The 13,049-nt window shown below is 48.2% G+C and overlaps 1 protein-coding gene across 1 annotated transcript in view; it reads left to right on the top strand.

The window, feature by feature from the left end:
* mpp7a (MAGUK p55 scaffold protein 7a) overlaps window positions 1-13,049 on the top strand; it is a 189,817-nt gene that overhangs the window by 37,113 nt on the left and 139,655 nt on the right. The gene's annotated exons all lie outside the window — the stretch shown is intronic.

The following is a 13,049-nucleotide window of genomic DNA, read 5'->3' as shown; positions in this document are numbered from 1 at the left end:
ACTCTTGGAGCACTTTTTGCTCCAATGCAAACTGGAAACTGGTAGAGATGCTGAAATCCAGCTGCTTTTACCTGTCGATCCTCGTTAAACTCACTCACGTCACATGGAGGTGTGTTTAGTTAACATGATTTTCACAGAAATGACACCAGAATTTCTTATTTTATTCCCAGCAGAAGATAAACAACATGTCAGATGATGAAACTGAGACATTTGATTATCTGATTGAAAACATGAATCTGATGGAGCAACATGTCAGCAAACAGCTGCATCAGGAGCAACAAAAGCCACATCTGGAGGAGAATTTGACAAATAATCAGGTTAATTAGCAGCAGGTCAGTAACATGACTGGGTGTAAAAAGAGCATTTCAGAGAAGCAGAGTCTCTCAGATGGAAAGATGGACAGAGCTTCACCAGTCTGAGACAAACTGGGTCTAAAAGTTGTGGAACAATATCAGAAAAATGTTTCTCAGATGTTGAAGTTTCCTCCATTTACACTGTGTAACGAGAATTAGAAGGAATCCCTGTGCGCTTAGGACAAGGCTTAATGCTGGTGATTTTCTGCTGTAAAAAGTTAGACTTCCTTTTTACATCCTTCAGATTAATTTTAAAGCCTGAAGGGATTTTTAATGAAATTGACGATTCCTCCATCAGCATCACATCCATGGAACGTTAAACACTGGTAGTTATCTCCCACTGGTGCGAATTATCAATCAATCAGTCAAATTTTATTTGTTGAGCACTTTCACATACATCATAGTAACCAAAGTGCTGTACAGGTAAAATAAAATAAATCAACATTAAAAGCAGTAAAATCAAGACATAATCTTTAAAAGACAAAATAAGACAGAAAAGACCTGGTGGTCCTGCAGTCCGGGGTTAAACGTCAACATAAAAAGACGAGTTTTCACTCATCTTTTACAACAATTACAACATATTATCCAGAAAAATTAACTTTTCATTGTCTTTAACAAAACTGCGAAGCTGCAATCATACAAATAACACTTTTACTGTCCTTATCTTGTCAATTATATTGATTTATTTAAAGCTCTTTATTCTCCCAACTTTGTCTCCAAATACAAAGTAGAAATAATTCCATCAAAGCTGCAAACAGGTTTGATTTCCTTTCTTTCTTTTTCTCTTCTCTCATTCTCAAACTCCATCAATTATTGACGAGTTAACAGGCTCGCTTCCCGATGTTAAGTCATCCTGTAAGCACACACGGCAGGTGTACATGCATGCGCGTGTGCGTCCACATGTCTGTTGCATCACTGCTTTCTTATCTGCTTTTATCTCCTCTGTCTGTGTGTGTGTGTGTGTATGTGTGTAACACCAGCTGCCTGTGCACTCCAGTAATATCTGATGAGGATGTAGGTTACCAAGCAACAATGGCGTTTAGAAGGACTTTCAGATTAGTGAGGCTTATGTCTCTCTGCTGTTCGCTCTCATTGTGAGAGCATGTCTGCTGGCGACACGAGCCGGTCCTCGCCATGTAATTAATCTGAGAGTTCATACTGTGTGTGTGGTGTTTCAGGTCATTGTTTTTGCATCCATCCTGCCTTTCCGTCCGTCTGTAGCGAAGGTAAATCAGTTGGTGTGTGATGCCGTGTCCAGGCTTGTTCAGGGTAAAGTGTGTGAGAAAGAGACAGAGGAATGTGTGAGTGACGACTGATGGTGACTGTGACTCCCCGCCTTGTTAGTGGGTCAGAGAGACAAAGAGCTGCAGTGTCTGCATGGGAACCACAGGGGAAAAGATGGAACCGGGACGCTGAGGAGGTGTGAAGACCAGGAAGCATGTGTGTCATTTTAACGATCAGTCTTTGTGTTCCTGAGCTCAGGATGTTTGGAGACGGTGTGTTTTTGTAATGAAGACGTGCACGAGCAGGCTGGGATGGGATTAGTGATGCTGATCTTGGCACCCTGAGGTCATGATGAGGGCAAAGATGTTTGCCTTGTAAACTTCTCCTCTACTTGTCATCAGGTCCACCTGTATCTAACGGATCTAACCAGACAAGATCAGCATCAGAATCAGGAAGAAAGGAGATTTACGTGGAACGTAAAATGGTTGCTGGTCTGGGATTTTCACACACAGCCATCTCTAGTGTTTACTGAAGAAGAGAAAACATCCAGATGTCGTAAGAGGAGAACAGGATCGTGGGGGAACGGGAGATTCTCATGGTGATGAGGTGGAACGGGAGATTCTCATCATGATGAGGTGGAACGGGAGATTCTCATGGTGATGAGGTGGAACGGGAGATTCTCATCATGATGAGGTGGAACGGGAGATTCTCATCGTGATGAGGTGGAACGGGAGATTCTCATCATGATGAGGTGGAACGGGAGATTCTCATCATGATGAGGTGGAACGGGAGATTCTCATCATGATGAGGTGGAACAGGAGATTCTCATCATGATGAAGTGGAAGGGGAGATTCTCATCGTGATGAGGCGGAACAGGAGATTCTCATCATGATGAGGCGGAACGGGAGATTCTCATCATGATGAGGTGGAACGGGAGATTCTCATCATGATGAGGTGGAACGGGAGATTCTCATCATGATGAGGTGGAACGGAAGATTCTCATGGTGATGTGGTGGAACGGAAGATTCTCATGGTGATGAGGTGGAACGGGAGATTCTCATGGTGATGAGGTGGAACGGGAGATTCTCATGGTGATGAGGTGGAATGGGAGATTCTCATGGTGATGAGGTGGAATGGGAGATTCTCATGGTGATGAGGTGGAACGGGAGATTCTCATGGTGATGAGGTGGAACGGGAGATTCTCATGGTGATGAGGTGGAACGGAAGATTCTCATGGTGATGAGATGGAACGGGAGATTCTCATGGTGATGAGGTGGAACGGAAGATTCTCATGGTGATGAGGTGGAACGGGAGATTCTCATCATGATGAGGTGGAACGGGAGATTCTCATCATGATGAGGTGGAACGGGAGATTCTCATCATGATGAGGTGGAACGGAAGATTCTCATGGTGATGTGGTGGAACGGAAGATTCTCATGGTGATGAGGTGGAACGGGAGATTCTCATGGTGATGAGGTGGAACGGGAGATTCTCATGGTGATGAGGTGGAATGGGAGATTCTCATGGTGATGAGGTGGAATGGGAGATTCTCATGGTGATGAGGTGGAACGGGAGATTCTCATGGTGATGAGGTGGAACGGGAGATTCTCATGGTGATGAGGTGGAACGGGAGATTCTCATGGTGATGAGGTGGAACGGGAGATTCTCATGGTGATGAGGTGGAACGGGAGATTCTCATGGTGATGAGGTGGAACGGGAGATTCTCATGGTGATGAGGTGGAACGGGAGATTCTCATGGTGATGAGGTGGAACGGGAGATTCTCATGGTGATGTGGTGGAACGGGAGATTCTCATGGTGATGTGGTGGAACGGGAGATTCTCATGGTGATGTGGTGGAACGGGAGATTCTCATGGTGATGAGGTGGAACGGGAGATTCTCATGGTGATGAGGTGGAACGGGAGATTCTCATGGTGATGAGGTGGAACGGGAGATTCTCATGGTGATGAGGTGGAACGGGAGATTCTCATGGTGATGTGGTGGAACGGGAGATTCTCATGGTGATGTGGTGGAACGGGAGATTCTCATGGTGATGTGGTGGAACGCGAGATTCTCATGGTGATGTGGTGGAACGCGAGATTCTCATGGTGATGTGGTGGAACGCGAGATTCTCATGGTGATGTGGTGGAACGCGAGATTCTCATGGTGATGTGGTGGAACGGGAGATTCTCATGGTGATGTGGTGGAACGGGAGATTCTCATGGTGATGTGGTGGAACGGGAGATTCTCATGGTGATGAGGTGGAACGGGAGATTCTCATGGTGATGTGGTGGAACGGGAGATTCTCATCATGATGAGGTGGAACGGGAGATTGTCACGGTGATGTGGTGGAACGGGAGATTCTCACGGTGATGAGGTGGAACGGGAGATTGTCATGGTGATGAGGTGGAACGGGAGATTGTCATGGTGATGAGGTGGAACGGGAGATTGTCATGGTGATGAGGTGGAACGGGAGATTCTCACGGTGATGAGGTGGAACGGGAGATTCTCACGGTGATGAGGTGGAACGGGAGATTCTCATCATGATGAGGTGGAACGGGAGATTCTCATGGTGATGAGGTGGAACGGGAGATTCTCATGGTGATGTGGTGGAATGGGAGATTGTCACGGTGATGTGGTGGAACGGGAGATTCTCACGGTGATGAGGTGGAACGGGAGATTCTCATGGTGATGAGGTGGAACGGGAGATTCTCATGGTGATGTGGTGGAACGGGAGATTCTCATGGTGATGTGGTGGAACGGGAGATTCTCATCATGATGAGGTGGAACGGGAGATTCTCATGGTGATGAGGTGGAACGGGAGATTCTCATGGTGATGTGGTGGAACGGGAGATTCTCACGGTGATGAGGTGGAACGGGAGATTCTCACGGTGATGAGGTGGAACGGGAGATTCTCATCATGATGAGGTGGAACGGGAGATTCTCATGGTGATGAGGTGGAACGGGAGATTCTCATGGTGATGTGGTGGAACGGGAGATTGTCACGGTGATGTGGTGGAACGGGAGATTCTCACGGTGATGAGGTGGAACGGGAGATTCTCATGGTGATGAGGTGGAACGGGAGATTGTCATGGTGATGAGGTGGAACGGGAGATTCTCACGGTGATGTGGTGGAACGGGAGATTCTCACGGTGATGAGGTGGAACGGGAGATTCTCATCGTGATGAGGTGGAACGGGAGATTCTCACGGTGATGAGGTGGAACGGGAGATTGTCATGGTGATGAGGTGGAACGGGAGATTCTCACGGTGATGTGGTGGAACGGGAGATTCTCATGGTGATGAGGTGGAACGGGAGATTCTCATGGTGATGAGGTGGAATGGGAGATTCTCATGGTGATGAGGTGGAACGGGAGATTCTCATGGTGATGAGGTGGAACGGGAGATTCTCATGGTGATGAGGTGGAACGGGAGATTCTCATGGTGATGAGGTGGAACGGGAGATTCTCATCATGATGAGGTGGAACGGGAGATTCTCATGGTTATGAGGTGGAACGGGAGATTCTGATCATGATGAGGTGGAACGGGAGATTCTCATGGTGATGAGGTGGAACGGGAGATTCTCATGGTGATGTGGTGGAACGGGAGATTCTCATCATGATGAGGTGGAACGGGAGATTCTCATGGTGATGAGGTGGAACGGGAGATTCTCATGGTGATGTGGTGGAACGGGAGATTCTCACGGTGATGAGGTGGAACGGGAGATTCTCACGGTGATGAGGTGGAACGGGAGATTCTCATCATGATGAGGTGGAACGGGAGATTCTCATGGTGATGAGGTGGAACGGGAGATTCTCATGGTGATGTGGTGGAACGGGAGATTGTCACGGTGATGTGGTGGAACGGGAGATTCTCACGGTGATGAGGTGGAACGGGAGATTCTCATGGTGATGAGGTGGAACGGGAGATTGTCATGGTGATGAGGTGGAACGGGAGATTCTCACGGTGATGTGGTGGAACGGGAGATTCTCACGGTGATGAGGTGGAACGGGAGATTCTCATCGTGATGAGGTGGAACGGGAGATTCTCATGGTGATGAGGTGGAACGGGAGATTGTCATGGTGATGAGGTGGAACGGGAGATTCTCACGGTGATGTGGTGGAACAGGAGATTCTCATGGTGATGAGGTGGAACGGGAGATTCTCATGGTGATGAGGTGGAACGGGAGATTCTCATGGTGATGAGGTGGAACGGGAGATTCTCATGGTGATGAGGTGGAACGGGAGATTCTCATGGTGATGAGGTGGAACGGGAGATTCTCATCGTGATGAGGTGGAACGGGAGATTCTCATCATGATGAGGTGGAACGGGAGATTCTCATGGTTATGAGGTGGAACGGGAGATTCTGATCATGATGAGGTGGAACGGGAGATTCTCATGGTGATGAGGTGGAACGGGAGATTCTCATGGTGATGTGGTGGAACGGGAGATTCTCATGGTGATGAGGTGGAACGCGAGATTCTCACGGTGATGTGGTGGAACGGGAGATACTCATCATGGCAGGAACTGTGTGATGCTTTATGTCCTTTATGGAGCAAAATTTCTGAGGAATATTTCCAGCTACTTTTTGAAGTAATCCCACTGAGAATGAATGCAGTTCTGGAGGAAAAAGGGAACCGATGAGGTCCTGTTAAAGTGGATTATAACTTCACTGTTAAACCCAGAGAAGCTGAACAGGATAATACCTCCATCTAGTGGACATTTGTTTTCACTACGTTGTTCATTTTAATTCCATCTTCATGACATTCTTCTTTGACTTATATTCATAGTCTAAATAAAAATAAGTATTTAAACAGTTTTTCTCTGCTTTTTAAAAAAAATTATTTTAGGAACATTGAGAAGATGTTCTTGCTGGTGTGAAGAAGGAAAGTTCTGGTGTCCTTCTGGCTCGTCGGGTGACTGCAGTCCCAGCCTGAAAGAGCAGCTTGTTGGGTTGTTTCCATCTGCAGCACACAGACCCAGCTGTGGAGAACTATCACCAAACATCAGAACACTAAAACATTTGTTGAAGCTAAATACAAAAAATGTTGTGAACATAATCAGAAGGGAAATCATGGAGTTTTAACCGCGTGGTGAAATAAAAGCGGGTGTGGCACGGTGAAGCTTCAGGTCAACAAAACCAAAAAAACAGAAAGACAAACCTGAGTTTCTGGTCTGTTCGGGTGTGCTGGGGGTGGGGGGGAGGCACCTGGCAGACGGATGTCTTCCTGTTAAGGAGGAGTGTGTTTTAGTGTGTTACGCTGCTTTTCTGTGGCAGGAAAGTCACCTGGTAAGTCCGTGTTGCCTTTTTCTTTCCTGCTCAGGTTTAGCCTGGGTAAGAATAATATCGTCTGTAAACGCTCGTTTCTTCTGTTTTAGCTTTCACAGGGAAAGCTGCCTCTCCTTACTGGTCTTCTCTACGGGTTAATGGGGATTACTGGGATCATTTAGTCACATTAGCTGCTGAATATGACCTTAAATCAGGTAAAACTGACCTCAAAGTCTAGTAAAGTTCAGAATAATTATAAATAATTTCGTATATAAGTGAAAAGTTTGTGTTTGAAACACATTTTCTTGTCTCCTAAATGCATTTTTAACATTTTATTGGTGCATCTTGTGCAATGGGAGGACTGGACCCCTCTATGGAAAGACACGTTGACTTAAACACAGATTCATATCTGTGTGTGTGTGTGTGTGTGTGTGTGTGTGTAATCTGATGGGTTTTATGTGGAAAACCTGGACGCTTATGAGCCACATGTGGCGAAGAGATGTCAAAAAGTCCCACCTGAGACCGAGACAGGTTTCTCTGTTAAGCTCTCATGTTGGGTGAAACTGGACGAGTTTTTCTCCGTCAGACGCCAAAAATCTGCATCGATATTCCACATTTCATGAGCTTCAGTTGCATTTCTGTCCTCCCTGTCGCTCGCCGGTCCGCAGGCGGCGTTTCTGCGCCAGGTAACGGCGAGTTGCCCGTATCCCTCGTAAAGCCGTCGGCTGTGAAGCAGCAGACGCACGGCTCCGTCCAGAAAACACAAGCCTGTCCCACCAGCGTCACATGCCTCGCTCTTAATAAGCATCGACGTGGTGACGTCCTGGCAGCGCCGCAGGAGAAGGACTTTATTCAACAATGTCTTTTTCCACAAGACAAACTGAAAAGGCAGGAAAAGCTGGCAAACGGAGGATTTTCACATTTCTGTCCTGGTTTTTTCTCCTTCGAACAGCGTTTCCATCTGAAAAGCCCCGCGGATGAACATTCCCCTCCACCACAGCTTAATACTCTGCAATTATGCACAGCTCATTGAAATGTTGTCCTGCTGCGCGCCTGTGTGCAAACGAATGTTCGCCTTTCACCACAGCTGGAGACGCTGCAGGATTGTGTTATGTATGCTTGTGTGCATGTGGCTGAAACTCTATCGACTTCTGTCTGTCTGACTTTGCACTTTGTGGTCGCTGAAAGCCACTATGATGTAGAGGAGCTGAAATACAAATTGATTTTATATCCAATCTGTCTTCACAGCTGTCCTGTACCAACACTGGGAGATGTAGCTTAGCAGAGAGGCTTCAAGAAAAACAAACGTACTTTTCCATAAAAGGAACAACTTCATCGTTCCCTTTAAATCCCCACGGCGGCGAATCTCGCGACTCGTTACCTGATCTAAGCCGGATACTCTGCTCCCTTCAGCGTGCAGGTGCTCATTAACTGAGTCCATGCACTGGTTTCCAGTAGAGAATCATGTCTGCTTTTAATGCAGATCACCAGCGTCCAGCCTTGTCCCAAACATACAGAGACTCCTTCTAATTCTCAGAATCTTTTCATATTATTCACTGCAGATGTTGAGATCTTCAAAGTCTCAGGAACATTTTTCTGAAATTGTTTTAGATCCAGTTTGTCTCAGAAATGCTCCTTTTCTAGCCTGTCATGTTGCCAGTTAACCAGTTCGTCATCAGAAGCTCCTCCAGTTGCTTTTCCAGCCTTTTGTTGCTCCTGTTGCAGCTGTTTACAGACGTGTCGACGTTTATCTTCTACTTGGAATAGAATATGAAATATAAATCGTAACATTCTGCTTTTATTTGCGTTTGACACAGTGTCTCAGTTTCTTCCACAGCTCAGCAGGTTTTCATCTTATTGAAGCTGGATTAATAAATTACAGGCAGTAGATTAAAGTTCTGTGACATCAACTCGACCAAGAAGCAGTTTTCTGCTTTTTATTTGACTTTTGTCTCAACAAACACGGAAAAATAAGAAACAGACATGCAGGGAGTAAACATCTGGGATGTTCATTGATTGGATGAGAGTGTCATTAGATGTAAAGAATGCATCATATTATATTTTAATGGATGAAACTGAGAGCAGCAACCTGAGGAAGACTGCAGCAGATCTTCATCCTGAACGTGGCGTCCCGTCTGGGTAACCGAAGCAGCCTAACAGAGAGATTTCTGTCACATCACTGAGGACCGGTTTGGATCAGGACTCCGTAACTAGAGCAGGTGTGATGCGAAGGTTCTGGACGGGTGCTGGTCATGTGATGAAGATGATCGGCCTTCCTGTGGAGAGCCTGGGGAGGCGGCGTACCAAAGCTGACCTCTCCTGTGTCCGGTCTTCCCGTCCAGGTCCAGATGGAGATGTCTGAGCAAGACTTCTCCTTCTTTCCTTCGTTTCCAGACGTTCATATAGTCAGGAACATGGAAAGATCTTTCCCCCCCGTCAGGTCACCTCAGCATCCCGCTGAGAGCAGGATGGCTCCGGTTGAGCCCCCCCACCGCCGGACACACACGTTTTTGGAAAAGACAAACCTGGGCATCCATCAGCCGGAGATATTTTCTCTTTAAACACTGATTCAGCTTCGTGTTTCCTCCAGACCGGACCGGAGAAACCAAAACCCTGCAGTTCAGCAGGTTCCCACCAGATGGCGGCAGAGCCATTTCTAATCAGGCGCCACATGGACAGAAGGAGGCAATTAGGAGTATCCCATCTCCATATTCCACATGGCAAAGTGTCGCTCTACTTCCCTGATGAGCATCTGATATTGTGCGATCTGAACAGACCTGGTCAGAGCGTCCTGAGAGCGGAGAATGTTTCTTTAGGTCTGTCCCTTACGAGCCTTCTGGGCCTTGTTAAAAGTCCCAGGTGTTCCCAGTCTGGCAACAGGCTCTCTGGCCTGCAAGGAAAGATGAATCCATGCGGTCATTGAGACGATGGACTGATCTAACAGCACATCGTACCTCGGGATTTTCATGCCCTCCTTCGCTTGTCTTGCCTGACGTCTGTCATTCCAATCACAGAGTTTATGACCAAACCGTGCAGAGCCCTCTCTGTGAAACACTGAACTGATTTAACACGGGTCAGCGCTCCTGGCGAGCGCTCAGTGGCTCGCAGCTTCGGCCTCCTCTTCAAATTGGCCTGCTGGAGAGATTTTGTGGTCGTGGCTTGAGGCGCCGCTGCCCTTCTCTGCTGGTCCTCTTAACCTATTTTATTGATGGACACAAAGGTTTGAGCAGCAATGAACTCCGGTTTCATCAGGTTTCTTCGTTTCGCTCCTGCTGCAGGCCGAGAAATCTGCTCAACAACTTGATGCTGGCATGCCATCGAGGCGGATTCTGGATTTGTGTCCCAGATCTGCTCTCGTTGGAAAATCGATTCTCACTTAAGTGCTGTTTGATGAATGCACCATACTTAGTACATCTCAATCCAGAGAATAAACAGCCCTCTCTGCTATGTTCTCAGCATCTTCGTGGCTGTTGTCGTCCTCTTTCCAAGCCTGGCGTCTGCTCCATGAGACGGGCATGGTGGCGTTGTGCGGCGTGGGCTGTTGTCTTGCCTCTACGTGTGTTTGTACAAACACTGGGCAGCGCACCAGGAAAGCTGGGAGTGGGAAATTCATTACAGAGAAGCCCATTAGCCACGTTTCTGCATGTCCAGCTCCTCAGAGATGCCTCATGAAGTGGTTATTCCAGGATTCAGGGTCCACCTGCTTGTAGAGGAGAGACGACGCTCCCCGGAGGCGAGGAAAGTCCACGTTGGAGGGTTTAAGAGAGGTGTCAAGGAGGCCATTTGTGTTAAACTGGGAAAGCCATCTCCGAACAGAGGGGGTCTCAGGTATCACTTTCCCAGCATCTACAATTCAGCCGCAACTCCTCCAGGCTGTTTCACAATCATTTGCATCTTTCACTAAAACAGTTCAGGTCAGGCAGGTAAACGATTCCCAGGTGAGAACAACCAAACAACCAAACATGATGTTCATGAACAGCCTCAACACGTCAATGATCCTGAGTCTTTAAAGACTTTTAAAATCCATTTTTCCATTATAAGAACCTTATTTTGTGCATTTAATCGAGTTTTGTTTGAGATTTTAATCACACTTTTAAAAAAACACATGAACACAGAACCACAACAAGCATATAAAGTAAATAAAGTCCAGAGTCTGCACCATCTGAGCACAATGACACCTGATGTTTGGGTACCTGGTCTGTCCTACTGCACTCTGCCTTTTGCAGGCCCATTCCACTTGCCTACGGACACAGAGACGTGCTTTTCAAAGGTTGTCATACCTTCTGCATCTTTTACGTTGCCATGGTTGTTATACGGTTCGTCCACTAGTGGGTTCAGAGTGGTGACACAACACTATAAAGCTTCTTTACAACTGTCTGAAAAAAACAGAAGAAGAAAACCACAAAGTTACTTTCTGTTCTCACCTTCTTCTTCTCCTTCAGGTGCTTTTTATTTGACAGTTTCTGCTTCATCTTCTTCTCTGGTTTGTTCTTTTCTCTGGTTGCGTGTCACTTTACTCATCCCTGCCCCCAAACTTTCTGGTGGTCTTTGCTCCGTTTTCTGCATCAAGTAACGGACCGCTACATCCGGAACCGACGCAGGAGATGAAACCATCCGTCTGCGTATCCCCCTGTCTGCGTATCCCCCCGTCTGCGTATCCCCCTGTCTGCGTATCCCCCCGTCTGAGTATCCCCCCCGTCTGCGTATCCCCCCCGTCTGCGTATCCCCCCCGTCTGCGTATCAGTCCGTCTGCGTATATGTCAGTCTGCGCATCCCCCCGTCTGCGCATCCCCCTGTCTGCGCATCCCCCTGTCTGCGTATCCCCCCGTCTGAGTATCCCCCCCGTCTGCGTATCCCCCTGTCTGCGTATCCCCCCGTCTGAGTATCCCCCCCGTCTGCGTATCCCCCCCGTCTGCGTATCAGTCCGTCTGCGTATCAGTCCGTCTGCGTATATGTCAGTCTGCGTATCCCCCCGTCTGCGTATCCCCCCGTCTGCGTATCCCCCCGTCTGAGTATCCCCCCCGTCTGCGTATCAGTCCGTCTGCGTATATGTCAGTCTGCGTATCCCACCGTCTGCGCATCCCCCCGTCTGCATATCAGTCCGTCTGCGTATCAGTCCGTCTGCGTATATGTCAGTCTGCGTATCCCCCTGTCTGCGTATCCGTCCGTCTGCGTATCCGTCCGTCTGCGTATCCGTCCGTCTGCGTATCCGTCCGTCTGCGTATCAGTCCGTCTGCGTATATGTCAGTCTGCGTATCCCCCTGTCTGCGTATCCGTCCGTCTGCGTATCCGTCCGTCTGCGTATCCGTCCGTCTGCGTATACGTCCGTCTGCGTATCCGTCAGTCTGCGTATCCCCCTGTCTGCGTATCCCCCTGTCTGCGTATCCCCCTGTCTGCGTATCCGTCAGTCTGCGTATCCGTCAGTCTGCGTACCCGTCAGTCTGCGTATCCGTCAGTCTGCGTATCCGTCAGTCTGCGTATCCCCCTGTCTGCGTATCCCCCTGTCTGCGTATCCCCCTGTCTGCGTATCCGTCAGTCTGCGTATCCGTCAGTCTGCGTATCCGTCAGTCTGCGTATCCGTCAGTCTGCGTATCCGTCAGTCTGCGTATCCGTCCGTCTGCGTATCCGTCCGTCTGCGTATCCCCCTGTCTGCGTATCCCCCTGTCTGCGTATCCGTCAGTCTGCGTATCCGTCAGTCTGCGTATCCGTCAGTCTGCGTATCCGTCAGTCTGCGTATCCGTCAGTCTGCGTATATGTCAGTCTGCGTATCCCCCTGTCTGCGCATCCCCCTGTCTGCGTATCCCCCTGTCTGCGTATCCGTCCGTCTGCGTATCCGTCAGTCTGCGTATCCGTCAGTCTGCGTATCCGTCAGTCTGCGTATCCGTCCGTCTGCGTATACGTCCGTCTTCGTATACGTCCGTCTTCGTATCCGTCCGTCTTCGTATCCGTCAGTCTGCGTATATGTCAGTCTGCGTATATGTCAGTCTGCGTATATGTCAGTCTGCGTATATGTCTGTCTGCGTATATGTCAGTCTGCGTATATGTCTGTCTGCGTATATGTCTGTCTGCGTATATGTCTGTCTGCGTATATGTCTGTCTGCGTATATGTCTGTCTGCGTATATGTCTGTCTGCGTATATGTCTGTCTGCGTATATGTCTGTCTGCGTATATGTCCGTCTGCGTATATGTCTGTCTGCGTATATGTCC

This window comes from Telmatherina bonti (genome assembly GCF_933228915.1).
Source record: "Telmatherina bonti genome assembly, chromosome: 20".
In the NCBI taxonomy this organism is placed as follows: domain Eukaryota; kingdom Metazoa; phylum Chordata; class Actinopteri; order Atheriniformes; family Telmatherinidae; genus Telmatherina; species Telmatherina bonti.
Note: the sequence above shows the minus strand (reverse complement) of the source record. Positions and strands in the feature narration are given on the sequence as shown.